Source organism: Oryza sativa, chromosome 10 (assembly GCF_034140825.1).
Source record: "Oryza sativa Japonica Group chromosome 10, ASM3414082v1".
Classification (NCBI taxonomy): Eukaryota; Viridiplantae; Streptophyta; class Magnoliopsida; order Poales; family Poaceae; genus Oryza; species Oryza sativa.
The window spans coordinates 10,485,151-10,509,600 of record NC_089044.1 but is presented as its reverse complement, the minus strand read 5'-3'; the positions used below and the strand labels follow the sequence as shown (position 1 = coordinate 10,509,600).

The 24,450-nt window shown below is 39.1% G+C and overlaps 3 long non-coding RNA genes across 3 annotated transcripts; 1 reads left to right on the top strand and 2 right to left on the bottom strand.

Annotated features, from left to right (window-relative positions):
* Positions 1-11,979: 11,979 nt before the first annotated feature.
* Positions 11,980-13,347, bottom strand: LOC136353590 (uncharacterized). The gene is made up of 2 exons (XR_010736905.1): positions 12,620-13,347; positions 11,980-12,301 (listed from the first exon to the last, which is right to left on the bottom strand). It is a non-coding gene; the product is annotated as an uncharacterized lncRNA (long non-coding RNA).
* A 1,472-nt stretch (positions 13,348-14,819) lies between these two features.
* LOC107277495 (uncharacterized) lies at positions 14,820-15,417 on the top strand. Its single transcript, XR_001540491.3, has 2 exons — positions 14,820-14,964; positions 15,157-15,417. It is a non-coding gene; the product is annotated as an uncharacterized lncRNA (long non-coding RNA).
* A 4,961-nt stretch (positions 15,418-20,378) lies between these two features.
* Positions 20,379-23,225, bottom strand: LOC136353498 (uncharacterized). The gene is made up of 3 exons (XR_010736866.1): positions 22,778-23,225; positions 21,526-21,617; positions 20,379-20,596 (listed from the first exon to the last, which is right to left on the bottom strand). It is a non-coding gene; the product is annotated as an uncharacterized lncRNA (long non-coding RNA).
* Between the last annotated feature and the right edge of the window lie 1,225 nt (positions 23,226-24,450).

The following is a 24,450-nucleotide window of genomic DNA, read 5'->3' as shown; positions in this document are numbered from 1 at the left end:
CCACGGTCTGACCGGCCGACGCTGAGTCGATTTCGGTTTCGGGTTGTTTGTTTGGATATCCGAGTTTATTTCATGATTATGACTTCTAGATGAATACTATACATATGTAATACTGTTGTTTGCTAATAATGAGTCAAGTTGGAGATAGATTGGTCTTGGAATATTGTTTCTTTGTTTATTTCATGTGTAGGTGACTCGATGCCTCGGGAGAGTATTTGCGGTAATGGACCAGGAGTAAGCTTGGGGATAAGACGACGTCCGTGGTGGTCAGAGATCATGCGGGATACTTAAGCTAGAGTTGATGCACGTGGTTGATGGAGATTCCATATGGCATACGATGGAGGTATTGTGTGCGTATGGGATGCGGAGTCGAATTTGGAAGGAGTCCAAATTTGGTACGATTGGTTATGTAAAGTTTGTTTCTTGTACTAGAGGGTTTCCTAAGGTGTTTAGGACTCTTAGTATGAGTTTGGTTCGTGGCTTTAGGCTGCATACCTCATGTATAAATAGAGGGGGAGCGTGAGGCTTCCCGGTATCGCTTTTGAGAGCAATTGAGTTGCTAGTTTAGTTAGGGTTTTGAGTTTAGTCGAGATTTTTGTAAGGAGTGCTATTGGTGCACTTTGTAAACACAGAGAGAATCAATAAAGTCGTCATCCACTTTAAGAGTTCTTCGATTTGTGTGTACCGGGTTTCGGCGGTCTAATCGGTGATCTACTGGCGGTCAGACCGACGGCATCGCGGCGGTCAGACCGGTGGGTACACAGCGGTTAGACCGGCGACGACAGGAGTCGGCGGCAGGCGATCTCGGTGGTTCGACCGATCAATCTACATCGGTCAGACCGACGTTCATCAGGCAGTCAGACCGGCACAACAACTTCGGTCAGACCGCGATCCATCGATTTCGAGGGTAACTTTTATTTCCGCTAAAAGTTTTCAGTTTTTGGGTATACCAACCATTCACCCCCCCTCTGGTTGGCTTAGTTCTTGTGATTCGATCCTACAAGTGGTATCAGAGCCTTGTTTTCTTATTTGGATTTTTATTGATCTAGAGTTTTTGCCATGGCTACTCCCGCTAGGTTTTCAACTAAGCCTCATGTTTTCGATGGAACGGATTTTTCTCATTGGTGTAGTAGGATGCAATCTTATATTATGGCTGAAGATTATGATATTTGGAGAAAAGTTTCTCATTCCTATGTGATTCCTGAAGCTATTAATACTGCTGCTGAAAAAACTGCTTTTGAACAAAATTGCAAATCTCACAATATTCTTTTGAGTGGTATTTCTCGTTCGGATTATGATCGTGTTGCTCATCTTCAAACTGCTCATGAGATTTGGACTGCTTTGAGTAATTTTCATCAAGGAACAAATAATATTAAAGAACTTCGTCGTGATCTTTTCAAAAAGGAGTATATTAAATTTGAGATGAAACCTGGAGAAGCTTTGGATGACTATCTTTCTCGGTTTAATAAAATTTTGAGTGATCTTAGATCTATTGATTCTTCTTATGATACTAATTATCCACAATCTGAGATTTCTCGTCACTTTTTGAATGGTCTTGATATGTCTATTTGGGAGATGAAAGTTACATCTATTCAGGAGTCTGTTAACATGTCTACTTTGACTTTGGATTCACTTTATACAAAGTTGAAAACGCATGAGATGAATGTTCTTTCTCGAAAAGTTGATTCTAAGTCGAGTGCTTTGGTTTCTTCTTCTTCTTCTTCGGATGTTGATACTTCTTCATCTAAGCCTTCTTTTCTTGCTGTTTTTAATGCCACATCCGATGATTAACTCGAACAGATCGAGGAGGAGGATTTGGCTTTGGTTGCTAACAGAATTGCTCGAGCTATGAATAATGCCAGGAACAGGAAAAGAGGTGGTCCAAATCGTTGCTTTGAATGTGGTTCAATTGATCATCTTCGTTCGCATTGTCCTAAGCTTGGGAGAGGCAAAAGAGAAGACAAAGATAGTGAGAAGACCAACAATCACAAGCCGAAGGGTTCATACCAAGAGAGGAAGATGGAGAATCTTAGGAAGGCTTTTCAACAAGTTTGTGCCGTGTTCGAGCCACTGAGTGATGTATATGGTGAAAGTGGAGATGATGATAAGGGAAAGAACATCTCCGATGTTTGCTTCATGGCACGTGGTGAATCTGACACAGAGTATGAAGATAATGAGGTAAGTGCTTTTGAGGAAGCTATTAATATTTTGAGTGAAAAGAATAAGAAGTGTGAGAAGATGTATAGAAAACAGGAATTTATCATTGAATCTCTTAAATCTGAAATTGCTAGATTAAAATCTCTTATTCCTAATGATGATGATTGTGAAAATTGTGAGGTTTTAATGAATGAGATTTCAAAAATTAGAGATGTTAATGCTGCACATGATTTGAAAAATAGATCTTCTCTTGCTTGTAGTTTTGTTTCGCACACACGCACTTTGGATGAGTTGTTTTTAACTAAAAAGTTGTTGCAAAAATATCAAATTTCTTTTCATGCTAGTTTGATGTTTAACATGATTTCTGCTAAAAAGTTAAAACAACCTCATGATGTTTTGGATTGCTCAACATGTGATTTGAATAAGTTGAAATTGAAAGATGCTTTAGGTCGTGTTAAGTACATGGAAGATGTTGTGAAAAACAATGAAGTGCTTTCTTGCCCTAAATGTCGTAAAAGCAAAGGTGTCACGGTAGATTGTGAAAATTGTGCTAATTTGGAAAAAAGAGGTTTCTTATTTGAAAAATTCTTTGCTAAGATTTTCTGATGGTAAAAAGAACCTCAATATGATTTTGGATCAATCAAAGGTTAGCACACATAACCGTGGTTTAGGTTTTAATCCTTATGCTCATAATTCTAGACATCCTCCTGTTGTGTTAGGTGTTGGTGCTAGAAGTGGTGAGATTTTGGTTAAACCCGATACTAACAAAACTGTGTTTAAATCTGCTGGTATCATGTCTACCTTGAATGCATATTCTTCAAAATCCAATGTTGTGCATGCAAAATCTCCTGTTGTTGCTAGTGTTGCTAAATCTTCTAATTCTACCAATGTGTCTAATCATCGTGAAAAATATACTTGTTCTTTTTGTGGCAAAGATGGACATATTGTTGGTTTTTGTTTCAGATTAGCTCCTAAACAAAAAAAGGAGAGAGAGATTGCTTTTGCAAAATCAAAGTGACAAAAGTCGGGTTTTCCCTCGAGGAAATCGGTCAGACCGCAGTGGGTCCCTCGGTCAGACCGGCGACCGATCAGACTGGCTACTGAGCGTCGGTCAGACCGGCGGTACAGAGGCGGTCAGACCGGCCACTGTACCTCGGTCAGACCGGCCTCGGAGGAATTTTTCTGAAAATTCTAAAATTGATTTTGCATGTGGATATATGCCTATTGGATTTTCTGGTCGTGTGTCTCAGTACTGGATTCCTAAATTTTTATTATCATCTAACCCCAGTACTGAGGCTTCGACTTCTGCTTGTGTGTAGGCTTTGGTGGCAAGGAAGGAGAACGTGTGGATCGTGGATTCCGGTTGTTCGCGGCACATGACCGGTGATAAAAATTGGTTCTCCTCTCTCAAGAAGGCATCCAAGACTGAATCGATTATCTTTGGTGATGCTTCTACAAGTGCCGTTCTCGCTACAGGTTTGGTTAAGGTAAATGAAAAATTTGAATTGAAGAATGTAGCTTGGATTGAGGACTTAAAGTACAATTTGCTTTCAGTTTCACAAATTGTTGATGAAAATTTTGAGGTTCACTTTAAGAAAACTGGAAGTAAAGTTTTTTATTCTTGTGGCGATTCTGTGCTGAATATTTCTCGCTATGGAAGAGTGTTTAAAGCTGATTTTGAAAATTCTGTTTCACCTGTGATAACACGTTTGGTTGCTAAGTTTGATAAAGATGTGATGTTTTGGCATCGTGGACTTGGACATGTTGGTTTTGATCATCTCACTAGGTTAAGTGGTTTGGATCTTGTTCGTGGTTTGCCTAAACTTAAGAAAGATCTTGATTTGGTTTGTACACCGTGTCATCATGCTAAGATGATTTCTACTTCACATACTCTTATTGTTTCTGTGATGACGGATGCACCGGGACAGCTATTACATATGGACACTGTTGGTCCAGCTAGAGTGCAATCTGTTGGAGGAAAGTGGTATGTATTGGTTATTGTTGACGATTTTTCTTGATATTCTTGGGTTTTCTTTATGGCAACTAAGGACGAAGCTTTTCAACACTTTCGTGGTTTGTTTCTTCAATTGGAGCTTGAATTTCCTGGTTCATTGAAAAGAATTCGAAGTGATAATGGTGGTGAGTTTAAAAATGCTTCATTTGAACAATTTTGCAATGAAAGAGGTCTTGAACATGAATTTTCTTCTCCTCGTGTTCCTCAACAAAACGGTGTTGTTGAAAGGGAAAATCGTGTTTTGGTTGAGATGGCTAGAACGATGTTGGATGAATATAAAACTCCTAGAAAATTTTGGGCTGAGGCAATTAACACTGCTTGTTATATTTCAAATCGGGTTTTCTTGAGATCAAAACTTGGAAAAACTTCTTATGAACTTCGATTTGGACATCAACCCAAAGTTTCACATTTGCATGTTTTTGGTTGCAAGTGCTTTGTCTTGAAATCTAGAAATTTGGATAAGTTTGAGACACGTTCTACCGATGGATTGTTTCTTGGTAACCCTGCACACACTCGTGGCTATCGTGTACTTATTTTGGAGACTAACAAAATCGTTGAGACTTGCGAAGTTTCTTTTGATGAGGCTAGTCCAGGTACTAGACCCGATATTGCAGATACACTGTCACAGGTTCAGGGGGAGGATGGTCGTATTTTTGAAGACGAGAGAGACGAAAACGACGACGACGAGGTCGGCTTGGCCGGTCAGACCGGCCCATGAGGAGCGGTCAGACCGGCCAGGGTCGTCGGCTGAGGGTTCTGTTGATGCTATTCGAGATGGTCCTCCGGAGATTACAACTTCGACCAGTACTGATACAGAACGTGGATCAACTTCAGAAGTCGCTGCTCCTTTGCACATTCAACGACGACATCCGCCAGAACAAATTATTGGTAATATAGGTGAGCGGACTACAAGTCTAAGGTAACGACTCATGATGTTTGTGCAAATTCTGCATTTGTTGCTTCCTTTGAACCCAAAGATGTGTCACATGCATTAACTGATGAATCGTGGATTAATGCCATGCACGAAGAACTTGAAAATTTTGAGAGAAACAAAGTTTGGACTTTAGTTGAACCACCTTCTGGACATAATATTATTGGAACCAAGTGGGTTTTCAAAAATAAACAAAACGAGGATGGTTTGATTGTGAGAAATAAAGCTAGACTTGTTGCTCAAGGTTTTACCCAAGTGGAGGGTTTGGATTTTGATGAAACTTTTGCTCCTGTTGCTAGAATTGAGGCAATTAGACTTTTGTTAGCTTTTGCTGTTTCAAAAGGTTTTAAATTGTATCAAATGGATGTGAAAAGTGATTTTCTAAATGGTTTTATACAGGAGGAAGTTTATGTCAAACAACCACCAGGTTTTGAAAATCCTGATTTTCCTAACCATGTTTTTAAATTGTCTAAAGCTTTGTATGGTTTGAAACAAGCTCCTAGGGCATGGTAGGATAGGCTTAAGAACTTTTTGTTGCGAAAGGTTTTACAATGGGAAAGGTTGACAAAACGCTTTTTGTTCTTAAGCATGGTGATAATCAACTTTTCGTTCAGATTTATGTGGATGATATCATCTTTGGTTGTTCGACCCACGCTTTGGTTGTAGATTTTACTGAGACTATGCGCAGGGAATTTGAGATGGGCATGATGTGTGAGTTATCGTACATTTTGGGATTGCAAATTAAGCAAACATCTCAAGGTACTTTTGTGCATCAAACGAAGTACACGAAGGATCTTTTGAGACGGTTCAAGATGGAGAATTGCAAGCCAATTTCAACACCAATTGGTTCTACAGCTGTGTTGGATCCTGATGAAGATGGTGAAGCTGTTGATCAAAAAGAGTATAGAAGTATGATTGGATCTTTGTTGTATCTAACTGCTTCTAGGCCAGACATACAATTTGTTGTGTGTTTGTGTGCACGCTTTCAAGCTTCTCCTCGTGCTTCACATTGTCAAGCGGTCAAGCGAATAATGAGGTATTTGAATCATACACTTGAGTTTGGAATTTAGTATTCTACTTCATCTTCTATATGCTTAAGTGGATATTCCGATGCTGATTTTGGTGGTTGTAGAATTGATAGGAAAAGTACTAGTGGAACATGTCATTTTCTTGGTACATCATTGATTACATGGTCTTATAGGAAACAATCTAGTGTTGCTCAATCAACTGCTGAATCTGAATATGTTGCTGCTGCTAGTTGTTGTTCACAGATTCTTTGGCTTTTATCTACTTTGAAAGATTATGGTCTTACTTTTGAGAAAGTACCTCTCTTTTGTGATAATACTAGTGCTATTAACATTGCTAAGAATCCTGTCAACGCTCACGCACAAAGCTCATTGATATTCGTTTTCACTTTTTAATGGATCATGTTGAGAAGGGAGATGTTGAATTGCAGTTTTTGGACACAAAGTTGCAAATTGCTGATATTTTCACTAAACCGTTGGATTCTAATCGCTTTGCTTTTCTTCGTGGTGAATTGGGCATAATTCATCTTTTTGGCATGTTTTGAGGGGGAGTTAGTACCTCATGGTTTTATCAAGCAATAATATGACAATGAAAAAAATTAAGAAAAGAGAGCTTTGTTTATACATATGGTATTTTCTTGTGCATGCTAGCAATACTTTGAAGGTTTATTTGTCTCTAGCATAGCTTGTATGTATTCTAGTCTTTTCATGAGATTTAGATTTTGTTTTTAAGGGAGATGATGCATAACACTTAAATTCTACTTGAATTAAGCAAATATGCAATGTTGATGCTAGCATATGGTTTGATTTCTAAATGCTTTATATATATGCTTTATTGAATTGTTATTCCTCAAATAGCTTTAATTGCTCATTGTGAAAAAGTGAATAAAAAATATGAAAAAAATGAATACCGAATCCTTGGAAACAGTCTTGACGACAAGGATGTATTCGATGTGAGCAAAATAATGGGTGCCGAATCCCTGGAAACAGTCTTGACGACAGGGACGTACCCGAAATAAAAGAGAAAAATATGAGCAAAAAAGCTCAAGAAAAAGAAAAGGTTCAAAAAATTCTCTTGGTTATTTTGTACTAAAGGTTATTTGAGAAAGAGTGATAAATGCAATAGGTATATGTGTTTAGTGTTTATTCTTCAACCTATGTGCTTGTTAAGATGTTGCATTATAAATCGTATGAAATCATGAATTTTGATTGTTGATTCAAGCTTAATTGTAAAATCTTTGGTTCATGGTTATACTTTAATGCATGCTTGTTATATTATAGATGGGTTTATCTTCTTTTTATTGCAACACATGACTTGATATGCTATATGTATGCTAAGCTCTTGAACATTAATGAACATAATTCCTATGCTTGATGAAATCATTGTCAAAAGGGGGAGAAGTAATGTGAAAATTTTTGGATTTTTGGGAGAAGAAGCAAGGTGAATTTTTGGAGAGTTGTTAAGAAGAGCACGTTTTTTGGTTCATGAGGGAATTTCTTCCTTTTAAAAAGGGGGAGAAGTTTTCTTTTGGATTTTTGAGCACATGTGTACATTTGTACGCAGTGTGCTTTTTACCACTATTGTTTTTATTTTTCCAAACACCAAAACATTTTTTATGGGTTTGCCTATGTGTTCATCAATGGGGAGATTGTAAAATCAAAAGTGTTTTTGATTATTATTCTGTGATGAACAATTGGGCATTGAAGATTATTGGTTTTGTTATTTGGAATTTATTCACGAAGTGGTTTTGGAGATGATTGGATTTACAGGTGAATCGCAGGTTCATTATTTCATGTGGACCGGTCAGACCGGGCCGGTGCGGTCGGTCAGACCGGCGTGTATTGCGCGGTCAGACCGGCTAGCCCACGGTCTGACCGGCCGACGCTGAGTTGGTTTCGGTTTCGGGTTGTTTGTTTGGATACCCGAGTTTATTTCATGATTATGACTTCTAGATGAATACTATACGTATGTAATACTGTTGTTTGCTAATAATGAGTCAAGTTGGAGATAGCTTGGTCTCGGAATATGGTTTCTTTGTTTATTTCATGTGTAGGTGACTCGATGCCTTGGGAGAGTATTTGCGGTGATGGACCGGGAGTCGGCTTGGGGATAAGACGACGTCCATGGTGGTCAGAGATCATGCGTGATACTTAGGCTAGAGTTGATGCACATGGTTGATGGAGATTCCATATGGCATATGATGGAGGTATTGTGTGCGTATGAGATGCGGAGTCGAATTTAGAAGGAGTCCAAATTTGGTACGATTGGTTATGTAAAGTTTGTTTCTTGTACTAGAGGGTTTCCTAAGGTGTTTAGGACTCTTAGTATGAGTTTGGTTCGTGGCTTTAGGCTGCCTACCTCATGTATAAATAGAGGGGGAGCGTGAGGCTTCCCGGTATCGCTTATGAGAGCAATTGAGTTGCTAGTTTAGTTAGGGTTTCGAGTTTAGTCAAGATTTTTGTAAGGAGTGCTGTTGGTGCACTTTGTAAACACAGAGAGAATCAATAAAGTCGTCATCCACTTTAAGAGTTCTTTGATTTATGTTTACCGGGTTTCGGCGGTCTAACTGGTGATCTACTGGCGGTCAGACCGGCGGTATCGCGGCGGTCAGACCGGCGGGTACACAACGGTTAGACCGGCGACGACAGGAGTCGGCGGCAGGCGATCTCGGCGGTTCGACCGATCGATCTACATCGGTCAGACCGACGTTCATCAGGCGGTCAGACCGGCACAACAACTTCGGTCAGACCGCGATGCATTGATTTCGAGGGTAACTTTTATTTCCGCTAAAAGTTTTCGGTTTTTTGGTATACCAACCATTCACCCCCCCTCTGGTTGGCTTAGTTCTTATGATTCGATCCTACACATGACCAGTGTGGCTGTAAGACTATCTTGGAGAGATCATTTCATAGGACAATAAAATCCACTAGGACTGAATGGAAGGAGCTCCCCGAGTGTGTGAGATCCATGTATGATCAGATATGGCTTCAAGAACCCTGTGCTCACTAGTAATATTTTAACCTGAATATTTTTTTTCGGGGATACTTAGGAGAACAACTATTTAGAAGATCCACACACACCAAAACACTAGAAACCAGAATAGATCACAACCAACACAACCACAACACGACTGCACAAGTGGTCCAAATACAACTAATTTTCTTAATCAAGAAACATAAAACAAACTTATAATGTAAACTGACTTAAGTGATGTCCAATTAAAACAAAACAAAACAACATATTTGAGAACCAAGTCATCCAACAATAATTCCAATAAACAAAATAAAATGACAAACAACCTGCAGCGGCATACTTAATGCATGCATATTTGGGTCATTAGTAGACTGAAGATCCAACCCAAACCTTCTCCGCTTTACTTCCAATAACTGCACATATGTAAACAGAATCATCAGAAGTTATTTGAGTGTTATAACTATAGAATTTTATGAAATTATAAATGGAAAAAAAGGTATCAATTGGCAAGCTGAAGAATCTATGCCCTAAAACCATGTTTTGGTCAATCGAAGAATTAATAATTCTATTTGAGTAATGAACGGTTTTAGTCCTTAAGATGAATGTTTTTTTTTGAGATAGGTAAACTTGAAGTGACGCACAATTTGTAAACTTATGTTAATCATGAAGTTGGGTGGAAATCTAGGCTAGAATGTTACTTTTAGCTTATATGTCAAAGGAGAATTGATCCTTCAGGTGTATGTTGTGAAGTGAGAAGCTCATCCCTATTTACAGGTTTATAAAATCTGTTAGGAAAAAAATCAGTTCTGTTTAGTCAATGAAGTGTGTGGTACTGCAGAGTGAACTACATGTATTTACATTTTATATTCGAATACAATTTGTTAACAACATACTTTATGGACATCTTTTCATGGTGTTTCTTCCTTAGGCTTCCTGCATCCTTAATAATGTTCATCCACATACTAGGTTTATTACTGTAGATAGCACCTTAATTAGTCGCAAGACGCTACGACTGGAGATCAAAAGGTTCATGAATGTATGCATTTCTCTCATGTGGTTCATGACACGTTGTGTCATTGTGTCATTGAGTCCATATGTATGTTGATGAGCTATCCGAAGGATGCCTATATGAGGTGCTTGAACTTCTCAACTTAGAATCCCCATACACCGTGAAACCCCGACAAATTAGATGAACTAATAAAGCAAAATTAATCTATGGAAGAGACTCCCAATTCCGCTATCTAGTATTATGGTGGTGACACAAACCCTAGGAGAATAACACGAGCAATCATGCTACATCTTTTTATTAGAATAAATGCGGTCTACCCTCTTGGGTCATGTACAAAGTCTTATATCCATTTCATGGGTTTAAATCTAACTAGGAACATAATACAACACAAAACTGTTATGTTTCATCCATTGCGGTGAAACCAAAAGTTATTCGGGTCCATAGCACCATCCATTACATGGGCCATGAATTTAGCTTTCCAGTGAGCACTCACACATAAGAAATGGACTCTGGACATGAGGGCTGGAACCGACTTAATCCGTGTATGTCCAACCGGACCCAATCCAAATCTGAATGTACTCTTTTCCTTCTTATCTCCAATCTCCCTTGCTTTAATGGCTACTTGTGGGTAGCTAGATGGACTCCTTGACAACCCAAGACGGGCCTTGCTATGGTAGAACCCTGTTCAAATAAGTTGTGCATAGTGCACACTTGTCCGTAGCATTGAGAGAAATGAATTACCATTATGTTTTAATCCACACTCAAAGGAGAATGGCCAAAAGCTTGGTATATCTACATATCCAATACCTTTTCCAAGGGTCATGAGTGATTACATGCTTACATGTCCTACGGGAAAAGTGATCTCTAGTCTTGCACTTAGGACACTGGCACATTTGCATCACCTTTTTCCATGCCTGCTGATACTATTCTTGATTTCATCCTCATGCCCTCATTGTCAATATTCACTGGAACGTTCCCTTTTTATATTTTCTCGATTTGTTTGTGATGTTAATGAATTACAAAGCTCATTTCGTTGGTTTTTGTCTTCTGGCCGAGCTGGTGTCATTCTTGTTTCTTGAATTAAGAATCACAGATAATCATTTGTTGTTTTTGTTTTCAGTTGTGGTGTTTTCATCTCTTAAAATGATTGGTATATTTGATCTACATATGGCTATGAAAAAATCTGCTGAAATTTCACGAAGGGTGAGGTATTGTTTTTCTAAATCGCTTCCTGTGATCAATGCATAAGTTATACCATTATGCAACCTTGCTAGCACAGCTTGACATAGCTTCCTTCACATATTGTGTTTTTAGCAAATACTAAAAAACCTGGAAAATCATCTGTCCGTGAAACTTTTCTCTCCAAAGACACATTGAGGCCGGCGGACTAAAATTCTGTAGCGCAGAAGTTTCTTTTATCCCTGCCAAGGAAAGTTTTTGCATGCAAATGATTGGCATTAAGGCAATGGCCTTGTTTCGAACATGACCTATCTTTATTTTTTATTGACACATCTATATGCATGTCATGCCAATATTGAGCAGGCACTGAAGGGGTGTCATGACAGAGGCTAGACTTCAGGTACTCAAATGATGACTTCAACTTCATCATTGTTGATATTTTGGATGTATTTAATATTTTATTTTTTAACCAAACGATAAATGTGGTGAGAATTATAGATGGACAAAAACTGTAGTGGGGGCTCTCCTTTTTTTTCATATGTATATGCATGTCATGCCAATCTATAGTGTATGGACTGCTAGTCAAATGATGGCTTATACTTTGTTGTCACTGCTGATGTTCTGGATGTATTTAATATTTGGTTTTTTTTTTTCAAAACAATAAGTGTAGTAAGAATTCTAGACGGAGAATGGCTAATTAGCAGGTGCTCTCCTTTAATCTTATTTATAGAAATAAGATGTGACATGAAACCACATCCTTGTCACGCCCAGAAATTCAGAAGTAATTTTCGAACTTATTTGTTCGTGAAATCCTCGTCCAGAAATCAGCCGAGATACACAAATTGACAATTTAATATACAAATCCATCATAATAATAACGTTACATACTTACAAAAGAAAAGAAAACAGCAGCGGAATTAACGATCTAGCGATGGCTTCAGCTCCACTCCCACAGGCAGCTCAACTAGAGTAAAAGCCAAACGTCTTCTCCTTCTGGATCATTTTTCTTCAACTGAGGTTGATTGATTATTACAAAAATGAGCATATGACATACTCAACAAGCCACACAGCAAATACGCAAGTGCACAAGGATACCAAAGGATGGCATAATATAGGCTCATTTGCAAAAGCAGCATTTAGCAAACATTTGAGAATTGAAAAACAGTAGAGTAATTAATCAATTTTAATCAACACTGAACAGCACATCCATACTGCTCAGGCCCACCATTCTGAACAACTATACACGACTGTACAGATATAACTCCAAACCTAGGGCACGACGGCGCAAACCGAATGCCCCGGAAGAAAGAGCACGACGAGGGGAACTCACTGAGGGTGACGGCGACGACAATCAATGACGGAAAACGGCCGGCGACGAGCTCCGAAGGGCGGCGAGGTACCAGTCGACGACGACAGCGGCTTTCCGGCGACGAGCAGCGGCAACGGAGGGGTGGACGGGCTTCTCCTCGGTGCTGCGATGCCGAGGGAGGTGGTGGCACAGGTCGGGGACGACCGAGGCGACGGCAAGGCGCGGATGGAGGCGAAGCAGATCGGCTTGACGTCGGCGATGGCCTTCCGGTTGTCTTCGGCTTCGAGGGAGTGGAGGCCGGTCTTCCTCTCTTCGATTTGGTCCCGATGGAGGCGACGGCGCTGACCGGTGATGGCGGAGCCGACGGCTATAGCCGGCTGGAGCGGCGGCCGGAGGAGAGAGATGGCTAGCGCGGAGAGAGACGGCTAGGGCACGGGAGCTCGAGCTAGAGGTTGGAAACGAAAGAGGAGGTCTTGGGGATTCTATTTATAGCCAAAGCTGGAGGAGATCGGGCTCAACATGATCGCGGCGGCACCGGGAAAAGCTAGGGTTTGGTGGAGAGATAAACTCGAAAACGAGTTCGATTCGGCTTATCCGAGCAAAATTGATCTCCGAAACTTTAGGGGGAAGGAGGAGGATAAGGAGGAGATAATTTCCCCTCAACTAATTTTAGAAATGCAGGAGAGGAAAGGCCGGATTTGGAGGGGAAAAACCGAGCCAATTCGGTCTCAGGTCGGCTGCCAGAGGTTGAAGATGATACTGTAGCGACAGGGAGGTAAAGTAGACTTTCCTTCTTGGGCTGGCTGAAAACAAAGCAAAGAAAGAAAGAGAAGGGGGAAGCTCGGCTGGGCCGACTTGGGCTGCACAGCCGTGCACACAAAAGAGGGAGATGGGCTGGAAAGGGCCCAAGACTAGGAAGAGGATTATTATTACTTTTCCAAATAAATTAACCAATGAGATGATATTTCAATTGTTAAAAATACTTCCAATGCTCAAATAATTCCAAGGAAAATCCTGAAAATACTTGAACACTTAAAGTACTTAACAAGATTATAATCAGACCTTTTAATGATTAATTTTTTATTTAAATAATTGCTGAACTGCTCTTTGTATTATTAAAATTAGAAATTGAGCTCCGAAAAATCCGAGAAAATTTCAGAGAGTATAATTAATCATGGAGAATTTAATAAAACTTAAACCCAGCCATGCTTTATATTTAGGAAATTTTATTTCCCACATTTATCTTCACTTGTAAATTAATGAACATTTAATATAAATTCTAATAATAATTTATTAAATAATTTATAAATCCTAAGACGAAAATCAGGATGTGACATGTCTTCAACGATCCAAGCAAGATCTTTAAATCTGTGCTTCTTGTTTGTTCTTGTTTAACTGCTGAGTCCAACAATGGCAGGTTCCTTCATTCACAACTCTTTTTTTATATATTATCAGCATACTAGTGCTTTTTGCTTTCATGTGCTGTCATAAGACTTGTATTCCAGCAGTGATTTACTTTGTTTGTAACTAATTAGATGTGGATACTCAACAATGAAATTTTATTTGTCAGATTCCTTGCCACGATCATAATGGTGATTGTCCTATTGATAAGTATTATAACAAGCAGTAGTTACTCTCTTTTGTCGCAGAGATTGCATTGAAAATGTTGGTTGAAAACTCGACTGCAGCAATGGGGCATGCAAATTTGGCTGCTAGATTACACGTTTCATGAACAAGGGAAAAATACGGGACCTCTTGTGCAGTGATTTTCACACCTACCACTGTGTGTTTTGCGACGGCAACTAGAAATTTAGTGGCTGTCTTGATATCCAACAAGAAGTAGCAGCATGCATGATTATCCAAGGGAATAATCAATAATGTATATATAGAGGCTAGACTGCATGTAGTCAAATGATGACTCCTACTTGATCATCACTACTGATGCTATGGACGTATTTACTTTATTTTCTTTTTTTTACCCAAAGCTATAGATGGGATCTCTTTCTTTTATAGGTATATGCATGTTATGCCAATCTTGAGCAGCCATTGAAGGATGATGTTTATAGAGTATGGACTGCTAGTCAAATGATGACTTCTATGTTATTGTCATTGCTGATGTTCTGGATATATTTAATATTTTGTTTCCTAGCTAAACAATAAGTGCAGTAAGAATTATAGGTAGAGCCCCGCAAAAAAAAAAAAAGAATTATAGGTAGAGAACAGCTATAGCAAGGCTCTCCTATCTTATATATAGAAAGAAGAGGTAGCAGGAAACCACATCCCTTCTTCAACGATGGAAGTAAGATCTTTAAATTTGTGCTTCCTCTTGGTTCTTGTTTTGCTTATGAGTCCAGCGCCAACGGCAGGTGTGTTCTTACTCAACTATTTTTCATAACGTTATTGGCACACTTCTGCTTTTCGCTTTTCGTGCGTTGTCATACATGTAGTAGCCTATATTTTTGCAGTGATTTTCTTTCTTTGTATGCAATTCTTTGTCCATATTCAGCAGTGAAATTGCTGGTCATATTTCCTTCAACAGTGAAATTCTTTGTTTGCAGTAGCTTTTTCCCCAGAGGATTGCCTCGATGATGTTGGCTGGATACTCATCTGCACAAAACCGACATGCAAATTTAGCTGCTGGACTTCACGCTCTGTGAACAAGGGGAGGAAAATGCAGGACTACTGGTGCAGTGATTCGAACACCTGCCACTGCGTCTTTTGCACCGGCGACTAAGAATTCAGTGGCTGTCTTGATATCCCACAAGATGTAGCAGCATGAATATCCAAGGGAATAATCAATAATAAACTTGTTGCTTGCATCACCTGGAGCTAGATAATTAACCATATGGATGTATTGTTCTGAAATGATCTTCATGCGGATGTAGTCTTGCGAGTTCGATTCTTGTTGCTTAGAATTTTAAGAAAAATCATTGAGATAATAACTGGGTTGGTCTGATTGAATAAAGCAGTACCACTAAACAACACGCAGTGCGCTATAACATGTAGCACATCTCAGAACACTCCCGCTTTTTTTCCCCTTTTAGTTTCTCTCCAGTTAACATTGGCCTGCTTGGAAAGACCGGAAAATTTGCACTTGTAAATGAAAGGGAAACCATCTATATCTTTTGGTGCCCTAAAATTACCAATCAATCAGTTTGGGAGAACATATGAGTGTATTTATGATTTCAGAGAAAAATAAGATTAACATCAAATCACAAGGATGGCTTGGTGTAACATATGCCACCACATTCAAGATATTAACCAACGCTATAACTTATACATATATTGGCTAGAAGATAATCTTAATTAAATTCAATTTATGAGCCTGGGACATATCTTTCAGAACAATGTTAATGTGCTAAGCAGAAAACACACAACTTGTTACTAGAATAGAAAACTGCATTTTTATCATTGCACTTATTTATGCAGTATAATTAGTGGCTTCAAATATTGCATGCCACTCTTAGTATGGGAAATATATTTGAAACAAATAGTTTGCTTAATCATAACGTGCCAGAAAATCAAACCGCATCGTCGACTATGCAGTGAAAAATTGTTTGGAGCTTTTTCATGCTTATTGCTCCCCATACAAGAATATCAAAATGGATATAACTTAATCTCAATTAACTTTAAGATCTTACAAATTATCCACAAATCCCACAAGATAAGTGTCTAAATGAATCAAAATTGTAGATGTCATCAAACTTTAGAACTATAAGCATGTTACGTAAAATTGTCTTGTAAATAATACAAAGCCTTCTGAATACAGTGGTCTAGGATGGATTTTATAAAATACTGCCAAGATTCCCTTTAAATAATGTAAGCCAAATCTATATGCATCCAGATGTGAGCTAATATCAAGCTTATGTCAGCTGAATCATAACTGACTATCTTTCTATTTAATTTTAACTGATTGAGTTTAACTGCATTATATTAAATTATTTCTTTAATTTATGTCAATATATGGCTTAGATAATACTAACCTAGTACTCCTTTAGCCCAAAATTTGATGACAATTTTTTTTCTTACAGCAATATACATTGCTCACTAATAAAATATGATCAATATAAAGCACTAATTGATAAACTTCCCACCTTTATTTTTCATGTAGTTGTCCACCTCATCAGAATTGTTCGAAATTTCCTTTGGAGTCTGGCTTAAATTTTGTAGACCCATTTATAGTCTACTATTTTGACTCATTCAGGAACTTGTACTAAGTTCTTTATCTTAATTTTGGCTCATTAATTTTCGTTAATCTTACATGGTTTGAAAATCACTCGTATAGATGGTTACACTTCATAGCTTATGAGATCAGCAAGCTTCATGTAGTATTCACCACCGCGGTCCGATCTCACAATTCTTAACATTAGTATCTTAAATTTCTTAAGAGATTCGGGTTGGTCAATAATGGATAAACATAGCCATAAATGATCATCTATTGGCTACTGTGTTCACTTAGTGAGTTTTTCCTTAAAGCTAAACAAAGTCATTAAAATCTAAGGGAAAGAATATCTCTATCTCATGATAGGTTCCAATCACCCCTAGGAAGGTGGCATAAATGGCAAAGTCACAATTTCAACGATGCCTCACTTCCATCATTACAGGCATAATTAACCACATCATTCTTATTCAAGCTTAGTGTTGGCGGCTGTTAAATGCCGATTTTGTACCGCCAACATATGCACAATGTTTAGATAATAAAACATCCAACATAGTGCTAGGTGCTTAATCTTACATATTCCACAGTGTTGGTGTATATTTGTATGCAGATGATAAACCCTGAAGTTGGGAGGAAAATCAGACTAAAGTGAGGAGAATTATGTATCCATACAAGGAGGGGTTGAGAACTTCATTGAAACATTAGTAAATAAACCCAAAACTCCGAGAAATGGATAGAGAAAGGTCCAAAGAGTCCACCAACGGAAGGCCAGGCCAGGAGGGCCCAGCCCAGGTTCAGCCGAACCCCCAGGTTCGGCCGAACCCTGGTGATAGCCGTTGATCCCAGGTTTTGGCATGGACGTCCCAAATCACTCCCTGATGGCGGTTGCGGGGCACTTCGGACATTTCCCCTTCGCCAACCGTCATACCTACCCCTATATAAAGACATCATCTCACTCACTTCAACACACACTTCCAAGCTTGAGCTGAATTATAAGAGGCTCTATTGTACTATATTGTATACTAGAATAGGAAGAGAGTAGAGTAGAAGAAGTCAGAAGAATTCCGGAGTTGTCGGTAATCTTCTCATATTTCTTTTATTCTGTTTATTACTCTGAATTCAATATAATATTCTTCTTGAGTAATTTAGATTTATCTTGTGAGAATTATCTCTTGGTTAGTTCCTAAATAGCATACGGGATTATTGTTCACTATAATCAACTAAAATATAATGATTGCTTTGGTGAGTTATAAACACTAAAGTAGATATTAATTGCTTAGACGTGGTGTTTAGGTAATTGTTATCCAGTAATTGTTGCGTATCCCACAGTACGTTTGAGGTGGGTGTAAAGGTGGTGACAACCCTCGAGATCACTTAAGTCCTCCCTGTCCGGGTACGTAGTAGAGCGACATCTGAGAACAGCGGGTTGCTAGTGCCTGAAGTATTGCATTAGGATTAAAGTTAAGCTTTCCCTAGACACTGTTTCTCACTAGTGAATCCTCTCTATCCTGGCCTATCCTTTGCTTGGTGTCCTTGGATGAACCGGAGGAAGATCTGACCACACACACGTTCCCTTGGTTTCGATACCCTTGGAATACTCCGTAGGGGAAGTGCTACATCAGTATATCCGTGCGCTTGCGGATTTTATCTGTAACCGTATTAAATACCAACACTTAGTTCACTAATAACGCAAACGGAATTTAAAACATCACGGATGCTTGATTAAGTCCACAAATGGATATTTTAAGCTTACACCCTATATGTGACTTGTCTTTCGACAATAGAACCCTCAGACTGTGCTATGTATATTTATTTGTGCAACTCACTAATTAAGAGATGCAAAATTTTAGCATCCACGCAAATGGAGCTATGTGTCATAAACAAGGTAGAATAATCTCTCTTATTGGAGGTCTTGATGAGCTCCCACTAATACAATGGAAGCATAATATCTTATTTTCCATGAACTTGAATCACATAATTTTAATTTAATTTTAGTTAGTGAATTATTAGCTAACTAATGATCGATGTTAGAAATTTCTAAGCGGGATGTGTCTCTACCTTAATGTGATGTCAATTCTCCCCTTGAAATGTGGCTAAATAATAAGGCCATAATTTCGGCAACGTCTCATAATGATTCAACCCCAAAAAAATATATGCCATTAATTTTCTTATGCAACTACTTTCTTAAACCAGGACATTAAGCATGTCCCTATTTCTTGCAAAGAAAAAATCTTACACAAGAAATTTTCAAGAGTAGTATACATAAGAAGAGAGGCAATTTTATTTCCCCTTAAGAGGAATTTGAGCTTTATTATTATTAAATTTGGAGTTGCTACACTACACTCAGTAAAGCTTCATCTTTGCCATCAAATGACAATATTGACATGATCTTACTTGGTTCGCCTCTTAGTCTTTTGTATTTCTTATTGATTTACAAAGTGATGAACCAAGTCAATTATGGTCCACTTTTATCTTACTGAATATAGCAATTCTGAAAAATTACCATAGTCTAATAGGAGAAAGGTCATATGAAATAGATAAGTGGCGCATTTGAAATGTGTGATGTCCATGCCGCTAAGTTTGCACGACATGTAATTTCTTTCTTATGCTAACTCTTTTTGTTATTTCATGGCAGAAAATGTGCATATACATCAAAATTGTACTTGACATTGGTCTCGATGAACTCCAAAATTCGCCTAAATGTTTGCTAGATATGGTTTCGCACTGTCAAGCTCAAAATTCTCCCCTAATACTGGCATACATAGTAATCTTAATATATACTAGTGATATGTGAAACACAACACTATATTGGCCTTCTCCTTGCCTAACATTTCATCAAAATGCCTCATGAGTTCACATAAAAAATATTGACATTTGCCATGGGAGCCACAAGGGATCCTTTGTTTGTGCTAAGTCATACTCAAGAAGGCCTTAGTTTCAGTAAAATCAATTAGAAAAATAGTTCAATAAATTTTAATTGATAAATAACATTATTTATTGCTGAAATATTAAGTGGCATTATTATTGTGATTGCCCATGTAAATAATGTACGTTAGTACAGTTGCTTAGAGACAAAACGAAGGAAACATTAAATGAAATTACTTACAATCAAAATCAAGTCATCGTTGGGCAGAAATGATTAGCTAAAGACATTAATGTCCTAAATCACATCACCGTTGGGAAGAAGTAACAAAAAAATAATATCACGGTAATGTAAAAATTCTAATCAAATTCTATGGCCCAAGAGCCAAGTGACCCACCAACGGCGACGACCCAACACGAGGAGATGGTGAGCCGTCTGATCTAATGGATTGCTGATATTTCTTTCGTGCGGGTGAAGTCGCTGGTGGAAGGGGTGGAGCAAAACCCAAGTCCCCAAATTATTCTCTCCCAATGCCCTTCTCCCAAATTGCATCATTGGCGGTGACCGAACGAGAGACCGGTGACAGTGATGGCAGTTCGGTCAGAGCGGTGCTTGTGCCGACGGTACTCCTGTCCGGCGGCTCCTACTTCCCCTTGTCGGGTCCCAAAACTAATAATTCGGTAATCGACATATTTAGACTGTATCAAGCCCTGGATCAGTAGATTGATACAGGTTCAACAATCTGGATCTTCATTGCATAAATTTGAACAAGGCTCCAGAGGAGATATTATTATAAGATACATGGGTATTTACAAACTTGTGGCTAACTAATATAGCAGAAGCTATAGAATAAATCAACTCTAATGTTTTGCTATAGAGTTAAACCATCTAACAATACTAGATTTCAAGACTAGGTTTAAAGGGAACTAACTTATGTGATTGAACTCCCGGCTTCGATAAGAACTCCAAATTGACTCTGAAAAAGGTGGGGTTGAAGCAAGGGTGAGTACAACGTACTCAGCAAGCTATTATATTCAATATGAATGTATGAATTAGTAGTATTTGAGTAGGGCTATGATTACTTGCAGAAAGCAGAGAATATAGAAGGAGAAATCCTGCAATGTGTTTGATGCAACAGTATTTAATAAAATCTGGAATTAAGTTTCTAACCAAATACCATATGAGTTTCGGTACTCAATTCCGTGAGCACGGCTATTCGAATAGTTTCATGAATATTCTACTGTAGTAGATGTACGCTTTACCTGTAGTCCACGACTTGCCAATATTCATTAGCTTAGTCATGGCCCAGTATTAGATTATTAACAATAGTGACACCTGTTCCATGAACTCTAGTCCCTATGCGCTCTGAACGTAACGTTATCAGCAGCGAGAGGAGTTCTGGCGTTCCCGGGGTTTTTAGAGAGAACTGGATGAGAGACCCCACGTCATCTCAACCAGGTTTCCATAAAATCACACACACAGCTCATGAGCGAAAATCAGTATATTTACCTGCGCCTCGGTAAATATCATAAGATGCCCTGCTCGGCATAAGATTGCCTCCTGCGCGAGGACTTACAAAAGGAACCACTGTACAGAGGTACCACGTTGTTAATTAACATAATATCTAGGTCTATCCCCATTCTAGAAGCTGCGGTCGTACTCGTTCGTTTGACATAAGTATTTGGTAAACTTATGTCGACTGAGATAGTACTAGCCAGCCGGAAATCAACCAATTCCTGCGTTATATTTTTATGCAGACTAAATAGGCAGGGCTAAGCAAAAGCTAGCATATCTGGTTTATTAAGTTCAGGTTATGCATTCAAAATCATGTATGTCTAATGCATGGAATAATAGAGATATAGAATATAGGATTAATTATGCTCAAGGGGAGGAATAATAACTTGCCTTGCTCCAACGCAAATAAATCCGAGATATGCTACCTGATTATCCGATCCTCGAAATACCACAGGTTGCCATCCAAAATAAAATAGACTCTACTAAGAAAGATGAAGAACCAATTTCAATAAAATCCATAAAATAGCAAGAAAGAGATAAACGGTTAGGAGGGCTAGGGTTTAGGGTATAGTCTATCTCTTTTATAGGGTATATGGATTACTGTGCTGATATTTTATGCGGAGGTTCTAGAGAGTTGGAGGCTAGAGGGGATTAAGCAACTACTGTCGCTTATATTTCATGTGTGGGTTTGATTAGTAGGAGGATGGGAAGTATACTGGATGATTGAACTGGTTGAACAGATATATAGCTAGTATCGACTGATGGTAGGTTTTGGTAGGATCGTACCTAGGGTTTAGTATTTTTGGGTAGCATATCGACTAGACTCTATATTTTATGTGTAGGTTCTGGTAGACAGAAAGTAGGTGGCTGAGAGTATGGTGGATAGGTAGTATTGTAGAGGGTATGGAATTTGGATAACAAATGGGATTTGACTAGCAAGGTATCGGCTAGGGTTTGGTTGTTTGCTAGTCGTTGCTAGAGTTGGTAGCATAACGACTAGATTTAGTGTCTTCTCTAGCCGACCGACAATATATCGGCTAGAGGAATATGAGGTTGGTGTAGGTTTGGTGGGGCGGAAGTGTTACTCCGACAACAGTGAGTGGCGGCGGAGCGGCTAAGATCACACAGAGCCCGAGAGCTAACTGTGCGACGTGCTGTGGAGGTCGAGGGAATAGTGAAGCTCCGACCACTATACACATCAAGGCGTGGGGTGCCAGGAGCAGCACTTCGACCTTAGGTTTGGTTTTTGCCGGGCTTTACAACCGACGGTCCGACGTCGGGGATAGTAAACCGCGAACGTCCCCATAGAAGGCGTAAACTTCCAACCGACGGCTTTTTAGTGGCTAAAGGGGTAATTTGGAATAAAAGAAAATATTTGAAAAAGAAAATATAAATTTAAGTTGTAAATTCAATTATAAGATTTAATCAAATATTTATTCAAATAGTATTTGAATAAATTAAGGAAATTCAAATAAAATCTTAAAATAGAAAATTGGGTATCAAAATATAGATTTTGAATTTATATGAATTTAGGTCCAAGTTTGACTGGAATCGGATCTACGGTTTAGGAGATATGGGCTTCTAAAGATTAGGATTTGAATTAAATAGAGAAAATACGAAGAGTTACTGTGCAGGGGCCCACCTGTCAGCCTTTCTTTTTCTTTTTCTTTTCCTTCTTCTTCTTCTTCCTCCCGTTTCTTTCTTTCTCCTCCTTCCAGCCGGGTAACAGAGGGGAGAGAGGGAGGAGGGGCGCCGGCTCTTCGGTAGTTGGAAGACGGCGAAGCCGGTGTCGGGTGGTGTTCCCGAGTACCGCGCATCCATGGAAGGCGGTAGCTGGCAGAGAGGGAGAGGGAGGATGCCGGAACGGCGACAACAAGAGCTCTCTTCGGCCGGCAATGGTGGGTGGCGGTGATGGGTGGTGGCGGTGGCTAAAGGAGAGGGGAAAGGGAAAAAACGGATTCACCTCGCCGAGGCAAGGCCGATGGCGCGAGGGTTTGGGTTGTGGAGCTACGGAAAGGGAGATCGGGTGGGGGCGGCAATGGCCGGACATGGCTAAGAGAGAGAGAGAGCTCGAGGAGCTCGGCTTGTGTGGAGAAAAGGGGAGGGGTTGCTGGCTATTTATAGGTCGCGGAGAGGCGGTTTCCGAAGGCGGTTGTAGAGGTAGTCGTCGACTCGGCCACGGCGACGCTGTCGTGAAGGAAGAAAAGACGGCGCCGCTTCGTCTCTGGATTGGTCGACGACGGTGATTCGTTCCAGGGACTGACGTCGACGGTATGAGGTGGCGGATGACGTCGGCAACGATTTCTTAGCGTCGACGGCAAGCTAGCGGCGGCGGCGGTAGGATTGTGGGCGACGGCGCACCGATGGCGCACGGCGGCGGCGTCCACAGAGAAGGATGGAACGGCTGCTTCTGTGCGGTGGGGCCGGCTGGGCTAATTGGGCCGATTTGTACTGAGGAAAGGAAAAGGAGGAAAAGGAGAATTCGGCCCAAACATAGAAGGAAGAAAGTCTAATTTTTCCTGGGGCTGAATAATTTGATTTAGAGGAGAATTTGTATTTGGAAGGAATTTGAATAGAAGATTTTGAAAGGAAAATATATTTGGAGATAATTTGAATAGGTAAGGTTGAAAGGAAATTATATTTGGATCTAATTTCCAAAAGAGATATTTTCTAATTTGAGTGCAAAATTTTTGGAAGTGGAATATGGTGGAATTTAATGCACTCAAATGAGAGGGGAATTAACAATATAATTCCTCAATATACATATATGTTTGGAGGAGAATGGTTGGAGGAAAAATAAATAGGATTTGAATCCTAAATTTGATAGTAGAAGTATTTGAAGAATTATTTGTGGCTAATAGGGAAAGTTGAGTGAAGAATATAAATTGGTATTTTCTTAGCACAAGAGCAATTATTCACAATAGTTGCAATAATACTATTCTTGTGCCAAGAGGAAATCAAGCCACGGGAATTAAATTGGTGGCTAGATCAAAAGGAGGAATTTGGACATTTAGATCGAGAATCAAAGGATGGGTTTAAGATCAAAGAATGGGCTAACAATTAATTCCAATAAAATTGGAATTACTTTGTTTTAGGTTCTAGGACAATATGGGAAGGTTTCTTGGACCATAATTCATAAAAAAATAGAAAGAGTTTTCAAACTAAATTTGAATAAAAGAATCTTAGTCAAAAGAAGGTTTTTAAATTAAAATCAGATCAAGAAACACCTTAATTTAACCAACTATATTTTTAAATGAAAAACACAAAAGAAGTTGAATACCAGAAAGAGATTTTTATGCAAGTTAGTTTTAGAAG